The 17089-nt window shown below is 36.4% G+C and overlaps 1 long non-coding RNA gene across 15 annotated transcripts; it reads left to right on the top strand.

Annotated features, from left to right (window-relative positions):
- The first annotated feature begins 4827 nt into the window (after positions 1–4827).
- On the top strand, positions 4828–15013 carry LOC109828102. Of its 15 annotated transcripts, none has more exons than XR_002243588.1 (11): positions 4828–5066; positions 5150–5213; positions 5315–5375; positions 5459–5499; positions 5594–5662; positions 5800–5900; positions 6577–6699; positions 6796–7452; positions 7539–7748; positions 8888–9104; positions 14288–15013. It is a non-coding gene; the product is annotated as an uncharacterized LOC109828102 (long non-coding RNA). The 15 variants fall into 15 exon arrangements; XR_002243589.1 differs by lacking the exon at positions 14288–15013 and adding an exon at positions 13831–14278; XR_002243601.1 differs by lacking the exon at positions 14288–15013 and having other exon boundaries at positions 6796–6895; positions 7349–7452; positions 8888–9724.
- The last annotated feature ends 2076 nt before the right edge of the window (positions 15014–17089 follow it).

Raw genomic sequence — 17089 nt, 5'->3', positions numbered from 1 at the left:
TTCTTTTATTTTCATTGTAATTCTTTGTAAACGATCGAAGTTTTAATGGAATCTGTAATGGAAATAACTTTCGCTGAAAACAGGTACCAATCGAAGGCGGGCCCACGAAGGGTGCCAACGAATGACCGGACCATTAAAGCCTCATTTTCAGAGATCATGCTCAAATGAGACTTGAAATAAATCAAGTGCTGAATCGGCGAACTCTTCCCTTCAAACGGTGTGAAGTTAATCAGATTGAACTTTGCCGGGTACGGTATTGAATCCCATTCCCTTGGATAGGGACATGGAATACCCGTCTTCTTAACTTCTTGAGCCGTCATCAAAGCATTGATTTGGAGAATGAGTTAGACCACCCCCTGTAAGAGGTGCCATTGAACCACTCCCAATATCGTTATTGGGAGAATGTGTTAAACCACCCCCAGCGTTATTGCTATTGGGAGGTGTATCGGCCATAATGACTTCATCCACTTCTGGATCACTGACATCCACAACTTTCTGAGTGTGGCGGCTGGATTCAGTTCTTTGACTGGACTCAGGGGATTGAAGCCGGTGAGCTAGCAATTCTCTCATTTGTTGGATAGCTAACTTCATTTTTGTCTTCACTTCAGCTCTAATTTCTTCACGTTGTTTGGCTAGAGCTTCTTGAAGTATTTGAGCAAATTGATCAGAGGTGATCATGAGTACTTCTCTGGTTTGTCCTGTGCTAGACATTGTATCATCAGAAGCAATTGCAGAATAAGTGTCTGAGAATTCATACTCCGAGGACATTCCTTCCTGCATTCTTTTGTAATCTCTGCGTCTGATGGCTCCTAATTGGAGTTGGGACATCCTTTGAGCAATTCTTGGATTGACTTTTCCTTTCGGAGAAAAGTCGGGATTTGAGTCATTTGAATGCCGCTTAGACTTTCTTTTATCAGCCACGTTGATGGTGACTTCAGGGAATTCATCATCTTGGGCAGCTGATTTTCTCTTGCGGAAATGTCTCGGATGGCTTCTCGTTTGAAACAGTCACATTCTGATAATGCTGCTTTAACGAGTCGCGCACAGGAACAACGAGAGTTTATCTCTCGAATAACTCTCTTTCGGAAATTATTCACAACCCTAACTTGATAATACGATTCATCGGTATGATTGCCAAAAAATCGTATTGTCTGTTGGCATGACCTCCCAGGTATGACGATATTATTTGGTGAACGCGTCTTCTTCTGGGGGTATAAAACCTTGTTGGCATTCTCAGGATAATTTATTTTTATCTTTGAGCGATCCAAGATTATGTCGGGAGTCGCACGTCTAAAACCACCCCTTTGCGGGTATGGGGTCTTAACGGGCTCCGAATGCTGATTTTGCATAAGTCCAGACTTTGGAATCCAAACTTGGCGGAGTTTCGGTGGTTCTTTGGTCACCGTTTCTTTCCTCCTTTCTCGTCTTTGTTGTGAGAGAGCATGGACAAGAGCTGTGTTTGCACGACGCTTTTGTATACGTTCTTTGAGGGTCGAACGAGCCCTTTTGACGAGTGTCCATTCCTCCGTCGTGAATTGTGCAGAAACGTGAGTAGTTTGTCGTTGTGTTGAACAAACCACTTGTTGTTTCCTCGACTCTAAGTCCGCGTAATAACGAACTCCGTCGGTTTGTTCAAATGCCTTAGCTATTTGGCGAGCATGGCGCTGACGCTGTCTCTGACGAGCCCTCTTCGTCAGTAGTGAACTTCGATCGAATGACTCCTTAATTGGGGAGGAATTATCTTGAGCAGAGCTGTTGCGAGTAAAGTCCTCAGCAACAAGCGGATGAGAGTCTTCATCCGTAGCATTTGATAACTTTAACGAAGATGAAATCTTCCTGCATTTACGAGGCGCGGAAGACTTTACAGATGAGGATGACAAATACTCCTCAAACTTCGCTTGGTCGAACTCGTACTCGACCGTTGATTCAAACAGGATCTTGATGATTGGCTGCGACACGACGGTCTCGGCAGCGAGACCGTTGGCTCACACTGTGGTCGCCAGTTTGTTTTCGCCAAAAGTCGAATTTGTTGTCGAATTCATTATATCTTCGGTCGATTACAATAAATTCAAAGAAAACAGCCTTTTTATAAGACTCTTTTACACAACAAAAAGAAAATTACAACTCTTGAGAAAATAAACGCAGGATCGTTGTTTGGATCACTGCTTTCGTGGGATCTTTGCCTGTGCCGGGAGCGCTTTGACTCGTGGACCACCAAATCACAGATTCTGATTGAACCGTGAGGGGTTTATGATTCTGACTTCGTTTATCGAAGTGAGAACTTGAAACGATATCTTATCAAGGTAAGATAGTCGTTCTTCTTGAAATCAAGTCAAAGCCTGATTATCAAGGATTGGCCGTAAGATCAGCACCTCTGCTCTCTCTCTGCTCTGGATTGCTCTCAAGTGCTCAAGTAAATGCTGTCTCGGAAACAGTAACCGTCAGGCAGTTTTCGTTTTAACTGCCTTCTCACGTTTCAAACTCCGTTATTTTGGCAGTTATCAACGTGATTCTCGCCCACGACGTTTCCCACGTTCTTGAACAGTTGGTGGCCACGTGTCGGCGGTTACAAAACCAATTTCTGATCTTTTGAAAGCTGTCTCCTATGCGAGACAGCAAAGTCTGTCTCGCACGGCGAGACAGCAAAGGCTGTCTCGCACGGCGAGACAGTCCATACTTGTGTCCTTTTGTTGATTTTTTGGATGATCTTCTCTCCAGCTGTATTTGGATATCTTTCAGCATTTTTTGACGCCTACAATATATATATATAGGGTTTACTATCAATTTTTAGCATCTAAAGATAGTCTAAGTTAATACTACTAAATAAAAGCAATAAGAATTGATTAAAAATATTCGGTTAAGGAATAAAAATTTAAAAAATATTATAGCTTAAAAATTATCGTCACCATATAAATTAAAGCAACTACATAAAATTTTACTAATAAGTTGGAGTAGCAAAACACAGTAGTAATATTAATTGATAGATGTTTAAATCCATAAAAATTATAAAAGATTATAATATAATAGCTCAGCATTAATTGATTATAATTTAGAAATATTAATCTCTGATGTTAATAATATTTATAGGATAAAAGAATACAATGAATTATGTATGGAGAAACTATGAGAATGTTCAGAGATATCCTTCAAAAAAATCAAGCTATTTCCATTGTAAATGGGAAAGTGATGAAAATAAATCTAAAATTCAGAAAACGTTCATGAATCATTTGAATTGGTATTAACATAATTAAGACATGTCTATTAAAGAAGCACCAACTGAGTTACATTGAAGAATAATTTGATAATTCCTTGTATTTTTTACTCTATAAATATTATTAACATCAGAGATGAATGTTTATACATTATAATTAATTAATGCTAACTTATTATATTATAGTCTTTTGTTAGTTTATGAAATTTAGTCTTCTATCAAATAATGTTATTACTAATATTATATGTAGTTCCTTAAATTTATATAGTGATATTATTTTTTAATCTGTCATATATTTTTTAAATTTTTATTCTTTAACTGAATAGTTTTAATCTATCATAATTGTTATTTTTACCAGCGTCAACTTAAACTACTTTTAGATGCTAAAAAGGGATGATAAACTTTAAATTGAAACTTAAATTTATATATCTTAATGAAATACTTTTAGATGCTAAAAAGGGATGATAAACTTTAAATTGAAACTTAAATTTATATATCTTAATGAAATGATATCAAACATTTACTCTTTTTAAATTGAAACTTAAATTTATATATCTTAATGAAATGATATCAAACATTTACTCTTTTCTTTGCCAAAATTTAGCATTTTGTGATTTTAAACTTTTGAGGGTGTGTTTTATAATTTTTTTAAATTTTTTTTAAATTTTATGTTGTGTGCTTGTAATTTTTTTGTTTTATGAGTTGGTGGTAAATTTTCAAATGTTAAGATGTTTCTTTCAACTCTAAAATTTTGAGCGTGTTTTTTACAATTACTAAAACTTTGAGTTGTACAATTTTAGAAATATTGAGGGTATAATTGCAATTTTTAAATTCTTTGGAGACTATTTTTAATTTTTAGATTTCATGTTTGTTGTTTTAAATTTAAAAAAATCAGGGTGTTTTGGGTAATTTTGAACTTTTAAAGATATTTTGTGTGATTTTTGAATTAAATCTTAATCTTATTTTTTTTAAATTGCTAAGCTATAGATAGTTTATGTGTGGTTAATATAGGATATAATTAGTATTTAGATAGACTAAGATTTAAAAAAAATAAAATAATATTTCACATAGTTTGTTAATATTTTTTAAATTGTTGAGCTATAGATAGTTCATATAGGATTAGATAAGATATAATTAGAATTACAAAAGATTAACATTTAAATGTAATATAAAAATAATGAAGAGTAATATTGACCATAGAAATATTTTTCTGAACTCGTGCTTTTAAAGGGAGTATGATATGATATGATATGATATATGATATGATATGATATGATATGAAATGAAATGCTATGAAAAACTACTTTTTAATGAAGAAAAATATATTTCTTCACTAAAATAAATAGTTCTTTTCTTATTATAGTAAAAAAATAAATAGTTCTTAACCAAATAATTTTATTTGCCAAATATTTAATATTAAATCAAATAATGATAATATCCGAGATATAATATAACCCGGCTACAAAGAAATTTAAAGAGCAAAATAAATATTTAGTTAGCAACAAAATCACCAAAGTGTTAGATTCGGTCCGAAGAAATAACATTAAATAAACCGGTCCGATTCGTTCGAATTAAACCGGCTCGTTACAAAAATCTAAAACTGCGTTTAAGGATCTTAAACGCGTAGCGTTCTCTCGACGCCAAAAATAATTAAGCAAATTCCCCCTTTAAATTTAGGCTCTCGTCGTCTCGTTTACTCGTCTCATCCTCATTCGCCCTCCTCTTCATTGTTGCAGAGAGCTAATTTAGGGCTTCATTTTCTCATTTTTAGGGTTTTTTTTTCAATCCTTTGTTCCGTCGCAGGTTTGGGTTTATGTTAAAATTGAGAGGGATCGTACACTCGGGATGGCATTTGGTAATTTCTCTCTCTTGTTTGCTGAATTTTTCTGGGGATTGTGGAATTTTTTTACAATTAGGGGATAATTTTCGTATTTTTAGGGTTTTTACTGTTGAAGGAAAAAATTGGACTGCGGGAAGCTATTTGACATGTATCTTCATCAAGGTACCTTTTCTCAATTCCTCTTATCTTTTTCTACTGAAATTTATTTGGAAACTTTCATGTACTAGTCAAATTTTCTGTTCTCAGCCGCCTTTTTCCTACAGGAATTCGTAGAGGCTTTGGATTCAGGGCAAAGATGAGAAAATGTGAGAAGAATTGTACAATGTAGGTAACATTTGGTACACTTTCTCTGGTTAGCCAATTAGGAAAGTTTTGTTGATGAATTTTCTTTCTTTTGTTTACTTAAGAATCAGGTACGATCAAGGAGAAGTTGGATATCTTCACAAAGGTCAGTTTTTTTTCATTTTCTTTTTCTTTTCTTTTCTCTTTGGCTACCTTTTATCAGTGAGGATTTCACTTAATATGGATTATTATAATTTCAGGCCTGGATTTAAGCAAAGAGCTTTTTTTTTACAAGTTAGTTGCTAATTTAAACTTCACAGAGTGGTGCGGTATGTTCACCTATATCCTTCTTTCTTCTTTGTGCTGTTCTTGTTTCCTGATTTCATTGTGATTTGGCTTTTAATAGACATATTTTTGTTATAGGTGTTTTCGTTATATAATTTCGTTGTTACTCTTTTTGACGCAGGTTGTTTCTTTCTTTACTGGGTGATCGAGGAAAGATGATTTTTTTCAAGATACCATTGGTGAGAATTTGATACCGGGTGGCATTTTCTGACCTTCGTCAAGGTTCCTTTTCCCAATTCTTTTCTTGCAACTATTGATTATTTCTTTGTTCAAAAGTTTAAGTTGGGATTCTTGTTGATTGATTTATGCAGATAGTTAATCAGATATCATAACAGTATTGAAATAATATTCTTGTTCCATTCTCATATTCCACCTCTCTATGTATCTAGCACCCTATCTAGGGTTAATTGCGAATAGACCCCTGTAGTATCATCCAATTGTGAATAGACCCGCAGTAGTTCTATTTGTGGTGAATATATCACATGTAGTATTTCTTGCAACTATTGATTATTTCTTTGTTCAAAAGTTCACATTGGGATTCTTGTTGATTGATTTATACAGATAGTTAATTAGGGATCATATAGTATTTAAATAATATTCTTGTTCTATTCTCATTTTCCACCTCGCTATAAATCGAAGTTAGTATTTAAATAATGTTATTTTAAAGTTTATAAAGTCTCAAACAAAATTCAAAATGAGATTATTTATTTTATATTTTAAAATCACATTGTAAACATTTCAATGTGAAAAGAAATCCCAACTAGAATTCATTTTTTAGCAATAAATAAATAATTAAAATGAAGGAATACTCTGCATTATTGGAAAAGGAGATGATAAAAAAAATCGCTGTCAGTGGATTATTATAGTTTCAGAAATGATTCTGTATCTCAATTTACAGTTTTTTTTGCTGAAGTTGGCTTCCAATGTTCATCTCTGAGAATTCATCAGATAATATCCTTATGCGTATACACTCTGACTTTGATAAGGTGAAGGCCACTCTCAGGGATCGGTGAAGATGAGGGTACAAACTCAAAGCCAATTATCTGATAATTCATCAGATAATATCCTTATGCAGTATCTTTTATGGCCTTATGAGGATTTTTTTTTCTATTTACAGGTCAAGCAGGGTGATGACCGAAATAACCAAGGGTGAAGCAATCAGAAGCCCAACCGAGTTCTATACTTTTCAAGAGAAAGTAGCCGAGATATCCTGCGTTGTATGTATTAGTCTTCTTATTTTCTTGAGGATTTTTGTCTAGCTGATTGATCAGTATGTCTTTGTTTTAGAAAGGAACAGTCCTGGATTTAGGAGGAAGCCAAAGAAGCTTGTTTATAATTGTGTGCACTTTAACCAAGTGCTCTTTTATGAATATGGCAAGAGATTGGGGAAACTATTGGCTGAGTCTTGTGATTTATATTGTAATTGCTATCTGTATAGAGACAATTTACTTCAAACCGGGGTACATTATGCAACTCAATTCTGGTACTATTTTCAAAAGTACGTCATTATTTGAGTCAATATGCCTTATAATTCAAATTAAAGAACTATATAGATCTCTTCATTTGAATATATGAGGGTCACTAATTTTAGATCCTATACTCGACTTTTAGATAAATTCAACTAGTATTACATTTTCAACTGAAATCCTTCAGATTGCTATTTAACACAGGTTTTTCGGAGAGAGGGGTTCAATGGCCCTGATCGTTCGGCTGCATTTGTCATTAGCAGAATCCAATGGCATTGCTTGAAGCATTTTCCATTTTGTCACTACAGGTGCAAATTTAGATCAACCCTTACTTTATCTACCTAGATACTTGATACAGAGTTCCTATTACCTCTTCTTCTTTTTCTGTTAGCAGGCAGGGGCTTTTCTTGGCATTACCAGGGTCGGTTTTGCAATGAAAGTAGGAGCATGACATTATGATAATGTTTCATGGAGAATTGGACCTTTCCAGTGTTTGTTCGAGGATTATCTGACTGTGCGCTGCTGCGGACTAAGGGGGAAGAAGGATGAGGCAATATGTGAAGGTTTCTCAATACTGATCCATTTCTGACAATAAACTGATAAGGTGTTGTTGAAGTATAGTCTAAAAATTCTAATTTTATGATATTGAGATGATTCCTTTTCTAAAAGTATATCTACATTTCAGGCCAGTATTCCATCTTCATTGAATTTTTAAATGAATTAACATTGTAATTAAAAAACATTTATCTACAATGTTCAGTATTATTTACTAAAATTTAGGGTGATAATTCCATCTTCGTTATGCCGTCTCCATTGCTAAATTTTAGGACAGAACATTAAAAATGGAAATTTCTATCTGCAACATGGCTTTAAAGAAGGGGAAAAAGGTTTTTGCAGTTGGATCTTTACAAACTCTGTCAGCATCACAGAACGTGGGTGGAAATTAGGCGTTACACAGAAATCTGAACTGACCAGTTTCTAGTAGTGTTATGAAAATATCAAGAAAATCACCTTAAATATTTGTGACATACATAACAATTTGATGCCTTATTCAATTAAGGAACAGTAAGTTGCAAAATTGCAGTACCAGAACGAGTACTTTGCATAGTTTGTATAATTCCTATCAACTATTAACTTCTCCAGCTCCTTGGTTTATTGTGCTGCTATAATTGATGATTGGATCAACCTTTCTGTGTAATTGTTTGATATAGGTTTCCCTTATCTTGAAAAGAAGGAAATTTGTATTCTTCAGAGGCAGGTGAATCTAGTTTTCTGCTTATTGTGCAGAAAGGATTATACGTCAAGTTTTCTTTTTTAATTTATACAATGTGATTTACATACTTGTACCGTTGATTAGACCATGTATGATTTTTAGTTATATCCATGTTTGGGACAACCTAGTTTCATTGCTCAGTCCTAATTTCTTTCACTACTAGATACTAACAAAGATCTTTCAGGTCTTCTTTCTTATCATATCCAAGTCAATGAAACCAGAATTACTTTCGCGTCTACTTACTACCAAAGATCATTCACGTCTTCTTTCTTATCCTAATTCTTCCTTATGGGTTATCTTTAGTATATGTCATGAGCACTTCTATAGTCAGCTTTTCATAGTGCTGAGCATAAAAGTTCCTGATTATGATGATGTATCTGCTCCTTCATGCTAGTGTTGCCTAACATCTTATTTTCACAAAGTTGGGATGCTAAATTTTATGTATGGTGTTTATTACTTTTCTTTTACAGGACCCTAAGCTTTGGAATTACAGACAATGTCTGAAATGATGATCCGTGCAGTTGCTGATGATGATGTTCGCTTACTGCTAACAATTTATCACAAAATGGAGAAGTTGAATGAAAAATCCACATGGCATCTCGCAGTGCGTGAATCCCTCAACAATAGATGCTTTCTGCATAAGTGATAATAACAATGCAGATTGGCCATCTCTATGCCACCTGCCAGGTCAAATTTCAACTTTGAATTCTAGTTAAGGGGGTGTTTGTTTGCCTGAAAGTGAAAAGTGCAAGTGAAAGTGACTCTTTTAGTGCTTTTGGTGTTTGTTTCATTGAAAATGCATGTGAAAGTTAACTGCAATAACTCGCCACATCAAATTTAATGCAAATTCAACTTCCCCTAAAAATGTACGGATAGCGCATGAAAGTGGGAAAGTAGGGACCACTTTTAACTATAATATTTTTTTCGTTAACTCTTTCATTCTTACCGCTGGTTAAGCAATTTTTTATTTCCGATTCTGTTGACGACATTTAATTTTGGAATATGATCGTTGTTGAAGTTTATTATGTTAGCCCTTAAATGTTTACTTTTTTAAATCAGTCCTCAAATTATTGAAGTTTATGTCAAGTCCTTCAATACTTTATGAATTGTTGCAAAATTAGTCCTTTATTATTGTAATTGCTATTATGTCCTTGAGTGATTAATGATTATGTATTGTTTCAAATTAATTCCTTTACTCAAGGGTAGTAGTAACACAGTATAAGATTCAAGGGATGATACGAGTTGCCGTGCGAGCACCCTTTAGTCGCGGAATTACCAAAAAGGTGGGTTGAGAAGAGGACGACCAAAACACAAGAACAATTCAGTTTGGCAAAGGAAAATACCTTCTCTAGCTTATGAAGAACAAAAGATTACAATCTCTCCCTCACAATCTCACTCTAGAATTAAAGAACAAGCTCTCCAAATCTTAATCTAGAATCTAATCTCTCTTGATTAAACTCTCTGATCTAAAAGATCTCATAGAACCTTACAATCTAAACCCTAATCCTTTTGATTAGGATCTCACTTAGATCTAAAACTCTTTAGATCTACATCTTGGCCTCTAACCTCCTGTTTAGAACCCTAAACAGTCCCTATTTATAGGGTTTACAACGTGGTGACAATCTGGTAAATAACCAAAACCAAACTCAACTAGAATTCCTTCAAAACAGAAACCGAGTCTGCCCAGGAAACTTCGATGAGTCGACTCATGACTGCATATGAGTCGACTCATGACTGATGAGTCGACCCATAAGCTGATGAGTCGACTGAGCAGAAGCTTTTGACAAAACGGCTGGGTTTCGTGAGTCGACTCATGACAGGCATGAGTCGACTCAACCTGATGAGTCGACTCATGTACATGTATGAGTCGACTCACGAGCTGAAATCTGGATTCTTCGAATCTGCTGCTCGTCGTCTCGTTCCACGCTTCCACCTGTGTTTCGCCGTGTCGCTTCACACCACTATTCTCAAGATATCATGAGAATCACCTATCCTCAAGCTCCCATGAGGATCACTTTTTCGAAGAAAAGATACACCCGTATCATGGGTCCCCCTTTTAGAAACTTGAAGTCCCATTCAAGTTAGAACTTTAGCTGAGGAAACTCTCGAGCCTCTCCATCTTTGTTGACTTCAGTCATCTTCTTCTTCCTTCTTCTCTGAACTCCTTCCAAAGAAAAGGATCTCGCTAAGCTTCTTGTATTGCGATCGAGTCAGGACCATACACAGGATGCCCTTTCACCGGATCTGATGTTCTGATACCAACTTGATACGAGTTGCCGTACGAGCATCCTTTGGTCGCGGAATTACCAAAAGGTGGGTTGAGAAGAGGACGACCAAAACACAAGAACAATTCAGTTTGACGAAGGAAAATACATTTTCTAGATTATGAAGAACAAAAGATTATAATTTCTCCCTCACAATCTCACTCTAGAATTGAAGAACAAGCTCTCCAAATCTCAATCTAGAATCTAATCTCTCTTGATTAAACTCTCTGACAGTGTTGTAAATAGCGGGGAATAGCGGCGCTATAGCACCGCTATTCGCGGAAGCGGAGGAGAACCGCTCCGCTTAAGGTTCTCGCGGCACATCTACGCGGGGAAAACCGCTTTTCCCTCGAAAAGCGTCTTAATGCGCGCAAATAGCGCTGTTTAGCGCTTAAAAGCGCTGTTTAGCGCTCAAAAGCGCTTAAAAACGCTAAACAGCGCTATTTAGTTCGGCTAAAAATCCTACCCGAACCCGAAACCGACCCGAATGTATATTAACCCCCCCTCTCTCGCTCTCGCCTCTGTATCCCAAGTCCCGATCCAAGCCCTAACCGCCTCCTCTCATCGCATCCCACCGCCGGCGACGACTTCCAGCGCCGTCAACGCCACCACCGACGACGACTTCCATCGCCGACTCCCGCACCAACAGCGACGATTCTCTCTCTCTCTCTCACTTCCTCGTCTCTCGTTCACTGTGACCTGTCTCTCCGGTCAAGCCAACACCATCAACAGTGACGGATGATTTCTCGTGAGTTTTTTCGTCTCCTTCCTGTTATAAACCCTAAACGTCGGATTTTCCTCCCCTTGTTCTCTTATTTGTTGAATTGATCGACTTTCAGATCCTTAGAAGAGCTTTTTTTACTGTTTCATACTCTTTCTGAGGTTGAATCACATGGGAAAGCTGCGGTGGCGGGGTGACGACGACAATCTCCGCTTTCATGTGGTTGGTTCTGGGATGTAGGCCTCATCTTGGGCCGGTGAGGTTGCTGCTACTATTTTAGCCTAATTCTGATGGAAAAATGAGGTGCTGAATTTAAGTCATTTATCTATACTTGAATATTTTACAAAGTCTGATCTTTCTTATTATTTAAATATTGTTGTTTATGCTACTATTTTAGTCACTAAAAATGAAGTGCTGCTTTTTTATATGACTTTCTTCTTATTTAAATATTTAGCATATTTAAATATATTTATATTTGACCGCTATTTGATTGTGCGCTATTTGCCGCTATTTCGCCGCAATAGCCCGCAATAGCCTTAGCGGTACCTCGCCGCGACGCGACGCGATCCGCTATCAGCAACCTTGCTCTCTGATCTAAAAGATCTCATAGAACCTTACAATCTAAACCCTAATCCTTTTGATTAAGATCTTACTTAGACCTAAAACTCTTTAGATCTACATCTTGGCCTCTAACCTCCTGTTTAGAACCCTAAACAGTCATTATTATAGGGTTTACAACGTGGTGGCAATTTGATAAATAACCAAAACCAAACCCAACTAGAATTCCTTCAAAATAGAAACCGAGTCTGCCCAGGAAACCTCGATGAGTTGACTCATGACTGATGAGTCGACTCATAAGCTGATGAGTCGACTGAGCAGAAGCTTTTGACAAAACGGCTGGGTTTCGTGAGTCGACTCATGACAGGCATGAGTCGACTCAACCTGATGAGTCGACTCATGTACATGTATGAGTCGACTCACGAGCTGAAATCTGGATTCTTCGAATCTGCTGCTCGCCGTCTCGTTTCACGCTTCCACCTGTGCTCCGCCGTGTCGCTTCACACCACTATTCTCAAGATATCATGAGAATCACCTATCCTCAAGCTCCTACGAGGATCACTTTTCCGAAGAAAAGATACACCCGTATCAATGGACCTAATCGCAAATTGGGGGACTGGTTCCAAAATGTAAAAACTTTAAGTGACTATTATAAGAAAACTTATTTTTTAATGGAGGATGCATTCTATAGTTATCGATTTAATTTCTTAAGGATTTTGCATGATTTATTTAAAACAACTATATTAAATTTTGTATTTTGCTTCTAATCTTTCTAGACGTTTATTTTTAACATGATGGGCGAATACATTCAATCATAGTTGCCAAAAAAATATTTTTTTAGGATCAGTTACCAAAAAATATTTAAAATATGATATAATTTAAATAAGTAAATTAATTGCTACATCATCTTCACTTTTCTACTTTCTAACAATAATTTTTTTTGTACAAAACTACAAACATTGTATTTCACTTGCATGCTGACGTGGATACAATTTCTCATTTGCAAAAAAAGTAACTTTCACACTTCTAATTCACTATCAATTTGCCAGACACCCCCTAAATGTCAAAGAAGCAATGTTTGTACATCATTATCCTTTGCTATTATAAGCTATGCATGTTTTTCTAAAATAGAACTGATATCTGACTTTATATTGATTTAGATAGTTTGGTGGTGAAATAATTTACTTGTTTAAGTGGTTGTAAGTTGGTAGTTTCTGTTTCTTTCATAAATCAGTTTGTGAACAAAGTTGTGTATAATCCAATCTAACATTCTAGGCATTCTGTTTGCTCAAACTATATTGACTTATGTTGAAAATGAAGAATTCTTCGGTTCTTTTTTGTTATAACTTTGACTTGCAACATTTGACCCTAGGATCCTCATCTCTGTTGTAACATATGCATCCTTTTCTTATTTTCACCTTCCATTTTAGTCTAGAAAAATTAGGATGGGTAAAATGGAAAGGTGTTCTAGATTCCTATTTAACCATAGCTAGCTGTGACATTGAAGAAAAAAAATATAATTCTATAGTAATATTGTAAGACCAACAACGCTTTATGGGTCATTATATTATAGGGTTTTTTATTTCTAGGCCCATTTGTTTACTCATCTTTACCTCTAAGCCCAATAACTATTCTTTGTTATTTCTAGGCCCATTTGTTTACTCATCTTTACCTCTAAGCCCAATAACTATTCTTTGTATTCTTAAACCCAAGTTTCTTTTTGTTTTTGCCTTTAAACCCAATTTCTAAAATACTGTATATACAACAATGGTATTCATACCCAAACATAATAAAAACCCTAAAATACCCTTCAATACCCCCACTTAAACCAGACCCCCCTCTCTCTCTCCTCATTTTCCTTCTTCCTCAGGTCTTCGTCTTCCTCCTTCCTCAAGGCTTTGTCTTCCTCCTCCGATCCCACCTCTCATGCCCCCTCTAAGAAATCGAAGAAGAAAGGAAGAAAGGCCCATGATTTTAGTGCTTAATGTCTTGAAAAGGCCCACGACGGATCTCGAGGCAGCCGGACACAGCTCCACCCTCTCCAACAAGACACTACAATTCTTCAACGATCAACAAGATGCTTGATGATTTTGGCTTCGGGATCCCTTTCGATGACGAGGAGGAGTGATTTCGTGTGAAATCTCATTTCTATATACTCGATTAGGGTTAGGGTCAGGGTCGGGGTCATGGTTAGGGGGTTAGGGTTAGTTCATTGATGTTCTTTTGTGCTATCCCTTTTTGTTGAACTAAATCTAATTGTAGAATTGGTTTTATCAATTTATGAATGTATCGTTTCTGTTGAACTAAATCTAATTTGTACACAATAGATTTTCAAAGCAAGAGGTGTGAAATCTGGAGAATCTGGAATTTTGTACCTGTAAATTTTGCTTATAAAGAGTTGGAGAGTATGGAGCTTGCTTTGAAGATTGTGAAAGAGAAATTGCTGGGTAGAGTTAATGGAGTCAGTTATGCTATATGTACATTTTGAAGATTTGTGTAATTTTGAAGATTTGTAACATTTTGTAAAGTCTGGAGCTTGCCTTGAATATAATATCAGTTATATTATGTACATTTTAAAGATTTGTAACATTTTTGAAAGCCTGGAGCTTGCCTTGAATATATTATCAGTTATGCTATGTTTTTTGTGAAGATTTGTAACATTTTAAAAACTCTAGAGCTTGCCTTGAATATATGATTAGTTATGCTAAGTATATTTTGAAGATTTGTGTAATTTTGGAGTTTGATTTGTAACATATTGTTTCAGATTGTAAGTTTTTGAAAGTAGATAATGAAAGTGTTGTTAGTGCAATATCGTTATTGTTTGTGCAATTTTGGAGTTTGTAAGACTGGAATTTTGTGCAATTTTGTGAGTGCTATTTTGTGGAATTTTGTGTAATTTTATGAGTGTTATTTTGTTCTTGTGCAATTTTGTGAGTGCAACCAAGTGTGATAAACTGCAGATCTCTTTGATTGTAAGTGTAGCGTGATAAATTCAAAGTGTAGCGTGATAACCTGTAAGTGTAGCGTGGTAGACTGTAAGTGTAGCGTGATAGACTGAAATTGTAGCGTGGTAGACTGTAAGTGTAGCATGGTAGACTGTACAGGATAACACGCTACACTTACAGGATAACCCGCTACACTTACAGTCTAACCCGCTACACTTACAGCATAACACGCTACACTTACGGTCTAACCCGCTACACTTACAGCATAACACGCTACACTTACAGTCTAACACGCTACATTTACAGGATAACATGCTACACTTACAGGATAACCCGCTACACTTATAGTCTAATCCGCTACACTTACAGCATAACACGCTACACTTACGGTCTAACCTGCTACACTTACAGGATAACAAGGTACACTTACAGCATAACACGCTACACTTACAGTTTAACACGCTACACTTACAGTCTAACACGCTACACTTACAGGATAACCCGTTACACTTACAGCATAACACGCTACACTTACAGGATAACACGCTACACTTACAGGATAACCCGTTACACTTACAGGATAACCCGTTACACTTACAACATAACACGCCACACTTACAGTCTAACACGCTATACTTACAGCATAACACGCTACACTTACAGTCTAACACGCTATACTTACAGAATAACCCGCTACACTTACAGTCTAACACACTACACTTACTGCATAACACGCTACACTTACAGGATAACCCGCTACACTTACAGCATAACGCGCTACACTTACAGGATAACACGCTACACTTACAGCATAACACACTACACTTACAGGATAACACTTAACGCGCTACACTTACAGGATAACACGCTACACTTACAGCATAACACACTACACTTACAGGATAACACTACACTTACAGGATAACACGCTACACTTACAGGATAACACGCTATACTTACAGCATAACACGCTATACTTACAGATAACACGCTACACTTACAGTCTAACACGCTACACTTACAGCATAACACGCTACACTTACGATCTAACCCGCTACACTTACAGCATAACACGCTACACTTACAGTCTAACCCGCTACACTTAAAGTCTAACCCGCTACACTTAAAGTCTAACCCGCTACACTTACAGGATAACCCGCTATATTTGCAGTGTAACACGCTACACTTACAGGATAATCCGGTATACTTACAAATAACCCGTTACACTTGCAGTGTAACACGCTACACTTACAAATAACCCGCTACATTTATAGATAAGTGTAGCGTGTTATGCTGTAAGTATAGCGTGTTATCCTGTAAGTGTAGCGTGTTATGCTGTAAGTGTAGCGTCTTATCCTGTAAGTATAGCGTGCTATGCTGTAAGTGTAGCGTGTTATCCTGTAAGTGTAGCGGGTTATGCTGTAAGTGTAGCGTGTTATCCTGTAAGTGTAGCGTGTTATGCTGTAATTGTAGCGGGTTATCCTGTAAGTGTAGCGTGTTAGACTGTAAGTATAGCGTGTTATCCTGTAAGTGTAGCGAGTTATTCTTTAAGTGTAGCGTGTTATGCTGTAAGTGTAACGTGTTAGACTGTAAGTGTAGCGTGTTATGCTGTAAGTGTAGCGGATTATCCTGTAAGTGTAGCGTGTTATCCTGTAAGTGTAGCATGTTATGCTGTAAGTGTAACGGGTTATCCTATAAGTGTAGCGTGTTAGACTGTAAGTGTAGCGTGTTATGCTGTAAGTGTAGCGGGTTAGACCGTAAGTGTAGCGGGTTATCCTGTAAGTGTAGCGGGTTATCCTGTAAGTGTAGCGGGTTATCCTGTAAGTGTAGCAGGTTATCCTGTAAGTGTAGCGTGTTATCCTGTACAGTCTACCATGCTACACTTACAGTCTACCACGCTACACTTACAGGTTATCACGCTACACTTTGAATTTATCACGCTACACTTACAATCAAAGAGATCTGCAGTTTATCACACTTGGTTGCACTCACAAAATTGCACAAGAACAAAATAACACTCATAAAATTACACAAAATTCCACAAAATAGCACTCACAAAATTGCACAAAATTCCAGTCTTACAAACTCCAAAATTGCACAAACAATAACGATATTGCACTAACAACACTTTCATTATCTACTTTCAAAAACTTACAATCTGAAACAATATGTTACAAATCAAAC

Source organism: Asparagus officinalis, unplaced genomic scaffold (genome assembly GCF_001876935.1).
Source record: "Asparagus officinalis unplaced genomic scaffold, Aspof.V1 AsparagusV1_Un722, whole genome shotgun sequence".
Taxonomy (NCBI): domain Eukaryota; kingdom Viridiplantae; phylum Streptophyta; class Magnoliopsida; order Asparagales; family Asparagaceae; genus Asparagus; species Asparagus officinalis.
Note: the sequence above shows the minus strand (reverse complement) of the source record. Positions and strands in the feature narration are given on the sequence as shown.